General features: G+C 38.2%; 1 non-coding gene across 1 annotated transcript; it reads right to left on the reverse strand.

The window, feature by feature from the left end:
- Positions 1-14,653: 14,653 nt before the first annotated feature.
- trnar-ucg (transfer RNA arginine (anticodon UCG)) lies at positions 14,654-14,726 on the reverse strand. Its single transcript has one exon. It is a non-coding gene; the product is annotated as a tRNA-Arg (tRNA).
- Positions 14,727-14,846: the final 120 nt, after the last annotated feature.

Raw genomic sequence — 14,846 nt, forward strand, 5'->3', positions numbered from 1 at the left:
CAAATAACCTCATAATCATGGGATATTTTTTTGACTGTGGATCCAGTCATGTTATAGCAATACTAACTTCTGTCAAGTCATTTCTGAAAGAATGAATTTTGCTCAAATAAAACAAATGAAGATATTTGCATGAGGACATTTTCATAAATGCTTGGTTTCACAATGTCTGTGTTTATTTTCTAAAATTTATACTCAGAAAAATTAACCAAAGTCTAACATTAAATACATGCATGTGAACGTTTCAGCCAGTGCTATAATGTAATGAATTAATTAATTAAATAATTTAGACAAACTCATTAACCATTAAAATACACAAAAATCCTGTAAAGCAATAGAACACAAGATAATATAACCTCTAATCAAATTACTTATTGCACACTTAAAGAACAACATCCCAAAATATAACTAATGGATCAAAATTAAGTATATTAGAAATTAGTAAAGCACAAACATGACATTTACCATTTTTTATTCTTGGCAACAATACATTTAATTATTCATATTCACATTCATAAATGATCATTAATTCATTATACCAGAGAGAAAAGATAATTCAACAATAACATTTTTCATACAGTAATGCACATCATGTTGGGTAAGAAATCTGCACATTTTAATTTGTTTCTGAAAATGGTCAATTATACACTGTATTACAACAGTATAACATTAACTTTAATTATCTAGATTGCAAATTCAACTCAGTACAGTTCACAGAAGTACAATCCATTCACAGAGTCAGATTCAGATTCAATGCTCAGAGTCCTGTAAGTATAGTGATATTTTTAATTTTTTCATTTTTCATGCTGAGTTTGGTCCCCAAAGCCAGGTGCAGAGATCTTCAGAGATCTGGTCTTATCCTGAACAAGAAAGATGGAGGGAATAATTAGCATGTGAATCCAACTTAGTTGGTCAATTTCTTGCTCTATCCATGAAAGAACTTATGCCTCCCATTATTATAAGAATGACAACAACAAAAAGACACAATAGGAAATATGTTTCTTAACATCACAATGTAGAAGATAATACAAACTAAAAATTAAATTAGAGCAGGTTAAGTAGAGTTGTTAGAGCATTCATTGAAAGTTTTTTTTTTTTCTTTTGATACGTCAAGAATTTATGGTTAAACACAAACAGCACGTAAAAAGCAAACAATAGACCATAGAAGTCATAGAGACGCTGCTTTGTGGGGAACAATATAAAGTCATTAAAACTGAAGTTCTTTGGTTTTACAAAATTGTAATGAGTCTGTTTTGACAACAGTACATTTACATGTTGTGCATGATTTTTTTTTATTTTGCACATCAAAAGGGGTAGGAGGTTTTCGGGGGGGGGGGGGGGATCTTCCTTTTCATGCACTGTAAAATGAAAGCCTCCTTAGCTCTGCATGTTGTTCTTCTCCTCCATTTTCAGGCAGTAACGCTTAATGCTTTTATCCCCGCAGGGAACCAGCACAAACTCTTTCTCTGCCAATTTTCACCCACTCCCCAATTCAGATGAGCCTTTTCTCCCACCGTGCCCACAATGAAGGATTTGTCCTCGTTCTCTTTGTCCACCTCTGATATCTTTTTTTTTTTTTTTGGTAGTGGGTGGGGGGGGATAGCTGCTCCCTCTCTGCAGACGGCATGCAGCGTATGCAAATACAGCTTCTTTTATTCGCCGGACCCCTCCTTCAAATGAATGCAACTTTAAATGAGGCCACACTCGCACACGTTTGCAGAGGGGCTGCGGAACGTGCACGCATTATGATCCGTGGATTTTCATGCCCACTCTGACACGCAATGAGTCAAACCCAAAATGCTGAGCAGCTACTGTGTGCAGGAACAGAAATGGGCGATCCACTGATGTAATACCTCATTTCAGATCGATTTAGAAGAAACCGCGGATAGAATGCGTTTTTTTTCTCAAAGACAAATGGTGTGACGACGTTGCACCCATGGTATCTTTTGGCAGAAGGAATAAACAGGAAAATAAGGCCATGTATGGAGATTTTGTTTGATAAGGTCCGACAAATGTTTTATCACCGTAACTCAATCCCCAAGTAGGTGTAAATTTGTGTAGGATGAGGTGCCGAATGATCCAACAGAATGTGCCGATGAAGGGCTGCAGACTTTCAACCAGATGAATTATCGCAGTGTCTGATGAACATAAAGTGTTTTCTCTCTCCCTCTCTTGCAGCTAACATTCCCAAGCTGGCCCGTGCCATCTGTGAGTAGGTGTGAATGGGTTTGAGTTTGTGTGTGTTTTGCAGAGGGGGTTGGGGGCGGTGGGTTAGTTGACGTCGGCTGGACAGCTCTGACAATTTGGCCTTTTCAATCTTACATTGCTGTACTGAGCGGCCTCTATCCCATAGCAACCCTAAAAGAGGTCAAAGGCTATGTACTCCTCACACACCACCTCCTCCTTCCCGTCTTGGTTGTATTCTCTAACTCCGGGGTGGCCACAGACGTTCCCAACTCTCCCCCAGACGGAACGACTGCACCAGTGAACTTGAACTTGACTCGATTCTGAGCACAGCTTTCAAGTTACAAATTTGTAAAATATGGCGTATTTTAAAGCCTAATCTCAAACTTCATTGCTACAAAAACAAGATAACACGAGGAAAGAAAAATGAGGTCACATCAAGGATTTCCTAACCATCTTTTCACCCCACAACCTCATTGCACGTGCTATGATTACGAAGGGCTGCCGCATTAAAGGCTCAGTCACCTAATTCTTCTCTCCTTTCATTGGAGCACAGAGGACCCCCTGAAAAGCCTGAGATGTGGGAGCATCTCTCCATCTTCCCCTAATATACTTAACGTTCAGCTTCGTCCTAGATTAGTCTTAGCCGAAGCTGCATTAAAGACACCCAGTGAGCCTCGATTGACCCACATTGGAGCCTCATCCAAAACTATGTGCGGCCTATGAGCTATATTTATATTTATATGTGTATATATATATATGTTTACATATATATATATACACATACCTCAGTGGGGTTGTTACAACATTACTTGTGTCCACACATAGTGAGAAGGTAACCCAGGAACTGTGTGGTATTAACATTTTATCGCTACTATGGCTACACAGCTGCACCCACACAGAATGGGTAGTGAGCAGTGGCTGTTGTCACTTCATCATGTCATACATTATAATTTCCACTGCTCTGAAAATCCGGTGGCAGAAGAGGTAATACATAGTTAATAATGGATAACACAGGTAGGGAAGAAGAAAGGCCAGGTAATCGTGTGTCCCATTGTGCCACTTTCTTTAGGGGGATATGAATTTTTAAGTCAAATTTAAAGATATGTACAGGCAGAAATGGATTCGGAGGTGTTAACGCTCTAAATCCTTCTGACTCTGCCAGACCCGCTGACCTCGCTCCCCCAGTCGCTCTGATTTCAGACCGTCTTGGTTTAAAGACTCTTTGTTGCAGAGCAGATTAAAAACAGAGCAGCGTTAGCCAGTGTAAAAAGACGATTTCACAGAGGAGTTTATGCTCGTGGTGTAATTTGGTTTCACTCCAATGAATGAAAATATCTGTCACTCATTGTTTTTCAGCTCAGAAGCTGAGGGACTGAACACTTCCCTTGGCAAAAATGAAAACAAACTGTGTTGCAAGCCTCCCAACAAACACACACATACTTCTCCTATCAGCTGCTGAATGTAACAGCATGGCTCTCCAACATGGCTGCCATCTCTTTTCTGTTTGGGCCTCCCTTCTTTCTGCCTTTCCCTGGGGGATTAGTATTCAGTCTTGTTTTAAGCTCAACCTTCTGCATTTCTCCATTTCCAGACATAGCAGGAAAAAGAAAGCTTTGCTCTTAGCTACCTTCCTCTTGTCTCCTGAAATGGCCTGAAGCAGTAATACTGTACATCATAGCTGAGCTACTCTAATACAGCTATAAAGGTAGTTTAGTCCCTAGAGGAAATAATATGTTGACATGTGGGCGACACATGCTTTACCCACATTGTAGAGCCACACTAACAGAGTTAGGTATCATTAATGAATTAATGACTATTATCTGCTGGTTACATCACTCAGCTGCTCTGGTCGCAGCCCCGACTTCAGCTGAGTCAGTCAGTGATACAGGGCACCACCAAATGTCTTGTGGGATTTTTACACTGTGGAAAGGATTTTTTTGGGGATATTAAATATAGAACTCTATAAGATTTTTTTTCTTTTTCTTGGAGTACATTCAAAAAGTTTGTTACTGTTTGACATTTTATGTCTTCATCACAAACAAGCTATTTTATTTGGACCTTTTCTAAGAAAGAGTACAAAATAGAAACCTGGAGGACAGTATATAAAAGTCCTCAGAATATACACATTTTATTACACTTTAACAAAAGTTGCTACTTTTATTTCTAAACAATCCTACCTAAAGATTCTGATAATAATTAACTTTAAAATATTGGTTCACCCAACTGTTATCATCACCCATCTAATGCTGCCTTGGTTTGTGAGTCAATACACCAACTTAGCAAAAGTTAAGTTGTGGTTAACTTTTACAAAACATAAACTTGCGGTTGACATTTTATGTTTTGGAGGATTTTTTTGTATCTAGCCATAAGTACTATAGCAACAGCACTAATGCTTTTTTAAAAACATTGAGTGCAAATTATACCTTACACAGGAGCTTTAGAAGAGAGTACGTAAAATTTTAAATTATGACAAGTGGATCAGAGTTTTGTTTGTTGGAGCAAAAATGATCTCAGCTTTAATTAGCTTAGCAAGAGCTAAGACCCAGAGAAAGTGTGTGACTAAAATGTCTGAATCCACAAAGCTTGCTTGCATAAATAGAAATATGTTTACTATTAATTGATTTTAACTTGCATGTTTTCAGTGTATTTTATTAACAAATTAAAATTTTTCAATTTGTTATCCTGTAATTTATCAACTATTTGGTTAATAATGTACTGTATTTGAGTAATTAAATGCATTTGAGTTAGTAAATTAATTGAATTAATTTTGAGAAAAAAATATTTGAAAGGTTGCAAAATAAAATGCTGAGTGAATGCTTTTAAAATATCAATTTAAATCTAATTAAAATGCTTTTTTTTTTCTTCCTGTGTTAAACCTACATAATTTCTTTTCTGAAATATTTGTTACATGCAAAAATAAAATGTTGCCAAATTGTTACATGAATTATATTGGTTAAACCTTTGTTAGTTTTAACATTGGATGGTGTCTTTTTATAACCTGACACAAGAACACATATTATGTTAATATAACATAAAAAAATGTAAGTGTGGGAAACATAGCAACGATTACAATCAATTAAATTCTTATAGGAAATTGTACAAATATCGTTTCCTTGCGCTATAGTTGCAACCCAAAGACATTTTATCGAGAGACAGGACTTCATATGCATATTGTCTCTGAATGCATGTCTAATTCCTGGGAAATTCCTTTCATTTAGCTGAAAATGTTGTATCTCCATGTTTTTCAGACATGCAGAGTAGACTGAATAGACTAATGAACAGTCAGGTGGCACTCCAGGGCCTGGACTAACCCCCCTTTCTTTTCCTCTTCCCCTTCCCCAATCACCATCACCATCACACACATATCAAACACACATACACTTACCCACACATTAAAACTCAGCGCCTCGTCCGACCCTGGTGATCCGCACGACGGTCTAATGTCTCAGGCATCTGCTCATGTCTAGTCTGGAGGGCCTTTCCCACCCTGCCCCCCAGCCCGGGCCCGCCGCACCACCAGTTCCCACAATGGTGAGAAAGCAGGCTTTTCGAAGGGAATGGGTGGCGATGGGGGGTGTTGTCGGGCGAGCAGCTATTGAGGGAGGGTGAGAGTGAGAGAGAGTACGAGGCTGAATGATAATGTGAAAATGCATGGCGCTGTTCATTAACACACAAGCTTTGCAGCTGCACATGTTGGCCCCGGACACACACGCTCGTGTGTCTCACTTTTCCGCCTCGGGTTCCTGCCAGAGCCACTACAGGCCAGCTAAGCGGCATGATAACGAGAGCTTTGCAAGTGTACGTGGGCATGAGGTTAGAGCCGTGACGCTTGTAAAAATCGGAACCCTTGATATCTATAATGATTTGAAAGAACAGTCTGCTTTCTGCATCCTGAAAAATGTTTCTAATCGTATTCGTATCGCTTAGTTACAGCAGGCAAGGAGCCGAAAATTAAATCTAGGGCCAAAGAAATATTGTGAAAGATCCACTGGGAAATATTCAGAGTATCTTTGTGCAGGTGCAAAAAATTTTGATTCACTCTGCAACCATTGCAACAGAAGTGCATTTTTACAGAGCACTAGCATGCAGCTTCATGCTCAAAAAGAAATGATTTAACACACAAGAAAATGTGTGGCAAACAAAAATCTAAAAAAACGAGTGGGCATGATTGATCACAGATGGCTTTGTTTTTTTGTTTTTTTGTAAATGATTCCAGTATTTGCTTTATTAGCATCAGAAATGTTCCAGCACAGTTAACATACATAAAGACACTTTAAAATGTCACAATTTTTTTTTAAGGAAAAACCCAGTGTTGCATGCATTAATCTGCGATATTTATCAGGTGGAAACACGCCGTGCCGAACTGCCTGGTGTGCTCCGGGGAATAAAGAAGCACCATGACAAGAGAGGATGGCAGGTTTCCTTCAACCTGTGCCAGCTCATTAATTTTGTTGCTACCCAGCACCCCCCACAACCAACACCAATCCCCACCCCCCCCTTCCTCACATCACCCCTTAACTGCTAATTAGCAGGAGCAGACCGCAGCAGACAAGAGAGAGGCCATGTGTGACTGTGGAGGAAATGGGGGGAAACTCTTCTTCTCTCCCTTCCCCCCCATTAAGTCGCCCCCTCCCCAACCCCACTGACCATCACTGGTACCCAACAGCAAACCATGATGCAGCTCACCTCAAGTGCCAGCCCAGCCATTTTAGATGTCTCGATGAACCATCTCCCAAGATGGCTCCTCTGAGCATGCCCATGCTCCAGGTCTTTGTCTGTCTCCTGGCACAGCCGAGTGTCTCCGCTGGCGATACAGATGGCATCGTGGGCTTCTGGGTAAAAACAGGCGAGGGTGTCGGAGGAGGCGGAAAATCCGGACCAGCCATTTTCCCCTTCTTGTTTTTGCTTGATGATGACTCTGTTAAGGAATTTTGATGTTCACAGACAAGGGAACTTGAGAGTGTTATTCATTCAGGGGAATCATTGTTAAATTGTGGACAGCATTTAAATGAAGGGCCATTATTAAAAAACACTGATATTTTCCCAAGCACTGCATACTATAGAACACTTTTAAAGCTCTGAGCAACTACAAAGACCGGTTTGTTTTCAGGGCATGAGTGTGTATTCTACTGCTATAAAAGCCCCAGAAAAAGAAAAAAAAATCTCCCACATTATACAGGTACAAAGGTAAAAATCAAGGACGACCTGATTCCATACATAAGCCTCAAGTGTTTTTTATTCCCCTTCTTAAAGAGGCACACCAGGTTCACACGCTACCTATAACAGAGGAAAGCTCCGGAAAGGACTCGGGCCACAGCCTTTTCACATATCCAATACCTGACTAAGAAACGAAGCAATTAGTCTGGGTTGACAGCGAGCAACAGCTAGTTAACAGAATGAATGAAAACTCATCTCACTTTGGAGCTCTTTAGGCTTTAGTGGCATTCTCCAAACTGAGTGCATGCAACACGCATAGAGCTGAAGTACCAAGTTGAGAAGTTCAGCTCCTGCCTGCAGGACGGCCTTGGCCTTCTCATTGAGCCAACGCACAATGCGCTCCAAAGAACTCGAGATTTTAAACACAGACGCCAAGTGTTTTTTTTTTGTTTTTTTTTGTTTTTTTTTAACTCTGCGCTTCACTCGTCAGCTGCTTTATTAGAGGTTCGGGAAGGTTTGGACAAAGCATTAGCTTTTCCTTTCTTTTATCTAAACAAAGTTATAATTGAGGCTGTGTTTTCTTTGCTATGTGAATAGTATTGAAAAGGACAAATCAATATGAGCCCCAAGAAGGCGGGGCAACGTGTCCTGAGTAGACACGGGTGAACAGAATTAATAAATACCAAAGGTGTAAAAAATATGCTTTGGAACTACTAACATTTTTTTGTCATATTGTTTCAGTTTGCAGTTATTTTCATAAAAGTACAAGAGAAAGTTCTGTCATGACCAGAGGTTTTTTTTATTTTTATTTTTTTTTACTGTATAGCCTTTGATAATACAGTGATGCCACTCCCTCACCTGTTGTTTGACACTGCTGGTCAGCTGGCTTAAAGAAGGGTTTGGTTTACAAGAAAAAGTAATTTTGCAGTTTCCAAATTCTGGAAATATGGACAAGTGTGGCGTGAAAATCACAGAAGAGCAACCTATCTTTCCTGCAAATATCTGCAAAGCAGCTGATTGCAGACTAGCTATCTGAGCAGATAGCAATTAGAAGTAGCACATTTATTTTCACATGTAAAATTATAAATAACTCCTAAACACTAGCTTGAAAGGAAGAGTAGAAAAATTGGATGTGTTTGGAAAGAGTCAAATATAAAAAAAAATAATAATATTTTATTGATAATGTCATTAATAATCTCATACTGATACATACAAGATTAAAAATGTAAAAAATTTTCAGTCCACTGGTGCATAAATAAACAATAAATTCTCTGATGCAGTTTGTTTGGAGTTTAGTAAGAAGCAGACAAAGAATAATCCTCAACAGGATAATATTAGTAGTTTAGTAACATAGTCTATGTAAGTCATGTTTAGTTGTGTTGTTTTAAAAAAGGTTTGGACAAAAAGTTTGTCCGATTGAAGGAGTTGGGAATCTTACTTTCAATAAAAAATATTTTAAAATTTTCTTTTAAAATGGGTTCCACTGTGGTCATAAAAGTGAACAAATCACACCACAAAGTAGGTGAAAAAAGTAATTTTTTATGCCTTTATTTTACCAGTTAATTGGAATAAAATCAGCACTGATTGACACATCGTGACCAAGCTTGGTCTTCATCATGGTCAGTGTCTGTTTTCCTGCTGACTTTTCAAGCTCAACCCCAAACTAATCAGTAAACTCACTAGTCTTTGCATGTCATCACATTGTGAGATGAATTAAAAAGAAGAAAAGGACAATATAAAAAAAGACAATGAATAAATAAAATATTCATTAGCAGATCAGATCAGAAATAAACTTGGAAACTAGCCTGAATAATTTGTGTATTTACTAGTATCCACCTTCTATAATTAATTTTATGTGAAACTGAAATTCTTTTAAAATGTCAAAATGTTAAATTGGCTCTTGAAATTTGGGAGGACTGGCAGATCATTTCTGGGTTCCTCAGGAATAGATAACAGGTTACAACAAAAACAGGGTTAAATTGTCAACTTTGAGGCCTCAGCCAATTAAAAATAATCCTAGGAAATTCACAGGAATACAAGATAATTGGGTGAAATTTATACACAAGAGAAAGATTACCTGATATAATAATAGGGTGAAGGGCAATATATATATATATATATATATATATATATATATATATATATATATATATATATATATATATATATATATATATATATATATATACTCCATGATTTGATGTGCATCTTTGCTATATGAGACAATTACTTGTTATTTGTAATACGAAAATAACACACAGTAGCATGTTTAAAGTGTATTTTTTTTAAATGCTATTTGTTATGTTTAATTTTATCATCCATCAACAACAATCCTTACAGCAACAAATGTTTCTTACCTTTCCCAGATGATAATCTTCCTGTGGAGCAACATCACCCCCACACACACGCCTTCCTCAGGGGCGAACACACAGCTGATGGAAGTCATTTCTACTTTCGGTTATCTAGCTTTATGACAGGTATTTAAAACTCATACAGCTAGATAACCAAAGACAGAAACAGACCCCCCTCTGCACTTTAGGTATGCTGAGCAATCTCCTGACATAACGATGAGGATGAGGCGTCTTCACAAGGCCTGAAATATTTATACAACCCAAGTTAATTTAACCTTAAATTGGTGAAAGATTTGTATCATCCCCATAAACAACAACAAGAAGAATATTCTGGTTTAACAAGTATTTGAGGCGATTATACCGTTCTCTCGCGATAGGTTAGAACGTGCCCCAGCGAAGGCCCGCTGACGTTTTTCATACTAATCGCGAAGTGTAAAGAGCACGTATTTAATGTCCAGAACATATTAGAAATGCAACCCAGCATCTTATCTTCATTTACATTATCATTAACAATAATAATAATAAAAAATACCAGGTAAACATTCCAGGTGGGCTGTGACGTGTAACACTTCTGTTTTGTCATTGTTTTCTTTTTATTTTAAAAATGTTTTCACTAGGTAACTTAGTGCATATTGTAACATCCTACCACTGGGGTTGATGTCTTAATATAATTCTACTTTCTGTAATGCTTTGTTCTTATTTATTAGGTTAATATTTTTGGGCCAACATCATGGTGCTGCTTATTTGACTTAAGTTTGCATTAAAAGGGTATTTCACCTCACTCTGTAACGTGATCTGAAAAGCATTAACACGAACCTGACATCATCACAGGCGAAAGAATGTTCGAATAAAAAAAACTGCAATTTTTTCCCCCTAATAATAACAAAAAAATCTTTCCATTCTAAATTGAACTGGGCTTTAAGATGCTCTAATTATCTGTTAGCTCTTTAGTGCTCCTGAGGGCAAAGATTCCCTACTTTTAATGAGAGTTGTGATTGGCCTACTTCTGAAACTAGATTATTTCACATCACAAGGACTAATCCGCACACATGTTACAAAAAAATCCCAAATTGTTCCTGAACATAACAGAAGGCCTGGGGTCCTAGAAGCCTTTAACATTCTGAGGATTTGTCCAACAAGGGTTTTAGGGGTGTTTAAGACCATTTAACGCTGTGCTGCGCTCTTATTTTAAATGAGACACAAGGGTGTTTCCACCCTTTAAATACGATGTCTGCTCTTGTAAAAGAAAAAAAAAAAAAAAAGATCATTTGTAATAAGCATCCATCATCATCGTTGAAAAATGTTAAACCTGGAAAGATTAAATACATTTATAATGTGCGGATACGCGAGCAGATTTGCCGATTTCCAGAGGCGTTTCTGACCTGTGTGTCGCAAGCAAGAGCAAAACTCTGTAGCCAAAATGTCTTCAATTTGAGGTCGTGCTGAGTCTTCCAGGTGGATTTTCTCTGCGTTCACATCTGGTTTCAATGCAGACAGAGTCAATATATCCTTCTCCATCCTCAGTCCTCCAGCTTCTGTCTCTCCTCCAGTCTGCGCTCTTCCTCCACTGTCTGACAACCAGCTCCCGCACTGACATCATGCCAGGACCAGGGCCGCGAATTGACCAATCACAGAGTAAGAACTCTGCAAAGATCTTCAAATTGCAGATTGATGTCCCACTACGAGTTGCTTTCACGTGACTTTTTTTCTACTTAATTAAACACGAATTGTGTGAATCCAAGTTGCGTTTTAATTTTTGCTGAGCAATGTAAGCCTTTTGAACGTTTTCCTGCTTTTGTAACTGACTTCAGTATTTTTTAGATACTTTATGGAACAGACCTCTTGCAAATTAATGCCTGAGCTTTATGCTTGTGAGATGCTTTGCTAATTGATCGTCTACCCTGAATTTAATTCCACGTCTTCCCCTCAACTCTGACCATCTCCCTGTGAAAAAAAATATAGATGTCCTCCAAGCATGATGCTGTCACCACAACGTTTTACAATGGGAATGGTATGGGCAGGATAATGTGCTGTGACGGTTTTCTGGAACATACAACGTTTTCCTTTCAAGTTTTATTTAGGTCTCATTGGAGCAGAGCACCATCTGCCACATGTTTGCTGTGCACCCTATATGGCTTGTGACAGTCTGGAAATGGGACTTCTTAGCTTTCTTTTGGGCAGTTTTGTACGACACAAAATATTCCTGTTCATAGAAGATTTTCTTCTTTGAACACGGCTGTAAAGCAGTATCTTGTGATACAGCTTTGTAGCCTAACCTTTACTTTAAACTTTTCCATCGGCTTATCCCGACCCTGCTGTGTTGCTTTTGGTGCTGCTTGTTCACAGTGTTCTCTAACAAATGCTGAGCCCTTCATAAAACTTTGAGAATAAAGTGTACAGAAGTGGATCCTATTTACTAGTTAGGCAGCCTGAAGCCAAATAGATGTGCATCAGTTAGGGGTGATAAATACATAAACTTGCCATGCTGTAAGATTTTCATTTATTAAAAAAGTCTGAAAACTCCATTTGTTTTCTTCGAATTATCCACTACTTTGCATTGGTCTAACGTAAAACCAAAATAATAGTAATAAAAACGGACTTTTAAGACACTATTCAGTTGTTACACATGTTGGAGCTATAGATTCCAAAACATGAGGCCCCAATTTTAGTCTTAAAACATCTCTCATGATTGTCATTATTTAACTTATTTAAAGGCAATGTTTGCTTTTGTTCTGTAAAAAGTTAAAAGCACAGTTAAAGCATAAAATAAAAGTATGAACAGTTATGTTAGAATCTTCAATGAGTGTAAATAGCTTACCAGTAGAGGACTATAAATGGCTGCAACTAAGTGTGAGCTCTCTTGAGAAATACAAGATCTTTGAGGTTTGAGAGTTTTTTTTTTTTTTGGCAAATTAACATTAAGATCCATTGCCAAGACTGGACTGAAAAGTTCCCTCCAAATTAATGCGAGGAGCAAAAGAGAATTTTTCTGAGTAGTTTTAGAGATGACACCTCCTCCATTAGATAATGGTGACACGTTAAGTGTCCAGCATGAACAGTCAGATTTAAAGTATAGGCCACAGTGTTTCACTTATGTGACTGGGACTGGGATTCTTCTGAATATTTTGATGCACTTTGAGCTATTATTGTATGCTGAATTTCAAATGCCTCCTAAATCATCTTTGGTAACTATTTTAAATGTCTGCTTCAGGCTATGTATCGACCTGCCAGATGACAAATTAAACTGCCCAACAAGTAGGTAAAACTCTAACCTTTATTTCAGCTGAAATCCGTCTGGCATAATTTGGTAACTCACAGAAAAATAATTTTAGGTCCAGTAATTAAGATCTCAATACACTTGTTAGCTTGCTTATGTCCTTATTTATTTATCTCTCTACTGTGATCTCAGACACACAGACCTGCATGACACAGTACAAATGAATAAAAATTAAGTTGTTTTAAGCTAGCAACAATCAGTGCAACTGTCCATTTACTGACATGATCCATGATTAACATTTGAAAAGCATGAAATAGAAGCATCCACGAGACTCAACGCGTTCAAGTTGGAAGGTAAACCAATGCCTACTGTTTCTCACGCACAGACACAACAGAGTGACCACAGAGCGGCACTGTTCATAGCATTCCGAAGATATTGTCTGGATGAAAGAGAAAATATATTATTTTAATGTTCTCTGGCATATTAACAATGGGCAATGGGAGGCAGTGAATTATGCAGACACTCACACGCTGGAGGAGGGTCTGTCTAAAGGAGAGCTTGTCTGGAGGTCGGAAATCAAGTCCCACAGCCTTTAAAGAAAAGGAAACAGAAGAGTTTTCCACCTTCTGAGAAATACTTGTTAGAGCGACAAACTGAAAAAGACAAATAGATCCGTCTTGTATCCTGTACGGCTAAGAGTTAAGTTTGGAGAAACTGGACAACTGACAAAGTAACAGTTGTCCAGTCTAAAGATCTGGTCAGTACAACTCTGATCAGATGAGATTGTAACTAAATATTCAAGCCTAAAAAAGAAACATTATTTGGGGTGGCAAACTCACTCTGCACATGAGCCTGAACAAACCATCTCTATCCCTGGTGGTGGAAGCATCATGATACCGGGATAGTAAACAAGGGTAGAGTTAAAGAAAATGGCTGGAGCTAAATACAAAGCAATCCTCGATGCTGTATAATAATATGTAAAAATCTAAACACCACCCAGCAGGACAATGGCCATAAAAGTTAGAGATCAAATTTGTTGACTCTCAATGGTATTCATGTGTTCCATGTCTCTGCTCCAGCACACCTGATTCAAATGACAGACAGCAAGTCTGTAAATCAGACTCCTGTAATTCTGAAAACAGTATGACTGAACATAATGATTGGAGAAGCTCACATTAGCATATCATGTTAGTAACTCCTCTTTTCTCCCCCACAAAGGTGGTAAAATGGACAATAAAAACCATTCATTTACGTATGGTCCACCAAAAGAATATAAATAATAGCAAACTCTAGCAATTGTTAAAGAGTAAAACCACCAATTATTGATAAAGGAAAATGAAGATGTAAAAGACTCAGACAGGATTTTTAGCAGTCTATATACTGCAGTGCCGCTTATCCCCACGGCTCTCTACTCCCCCTCCTGCCCGCCAACAGTATGGTCCTCTAAAAATTAAAAGACCACAAATGATTTAAAATAGCATTTATAGTTTAGAAAATGCATTTCGCTCCGTACTTGCAAATAGTATGTGCAAAGTAATCCGACCGACATCCAGGCGTCCTCCGCCTTTGAGTCCACATCAGAAACCAGATTCCATATGTCAAAATAAATCTAATAATTTCTACAGTTTCCACTGTCTGTAATGTCAAATGCTTGGCTGGTTGAACAGCAGCTCGGGGATTATTTAAATCAATGAAAAGACTTGACACAAACATCAAGGTTAAAATAAAATAAAAATAAAAAATGCGACCGCGGCAGGACTCGAACCTGCAATCTTCTGATCCGAAGTCAGACGCCTTATCCATTAGGCCACGCGGCCCCGACGTTTAGATATGTGAACATTGACAAATATCAATGTCTACCATTTGGCTGGTTATTCCGTTTTGTTTTCATAAAGGGTGACGTGCGTATGGAGTGGTTTGCAAAAGAAACAAGAACC

The sequence above is a fragment of the Poecilia latipinna genome, unplaced genomic scaffold (assembly GCF_001443285.1).
Source record: "Poecilia latipinna isolate Pla-1442-1.1 unplaced genomic scaffold, P_latipinna-1.0 Scaffold125, whole genome shotgun sequence".
NCBI classification, from domain to species: domain Eukaryota; kingdom Metazoa; phylum Chordata; class Actinopteri; order Cyprinodontiformes; family Poeciliidae; genus Poecilia; species Poecilia latipinna.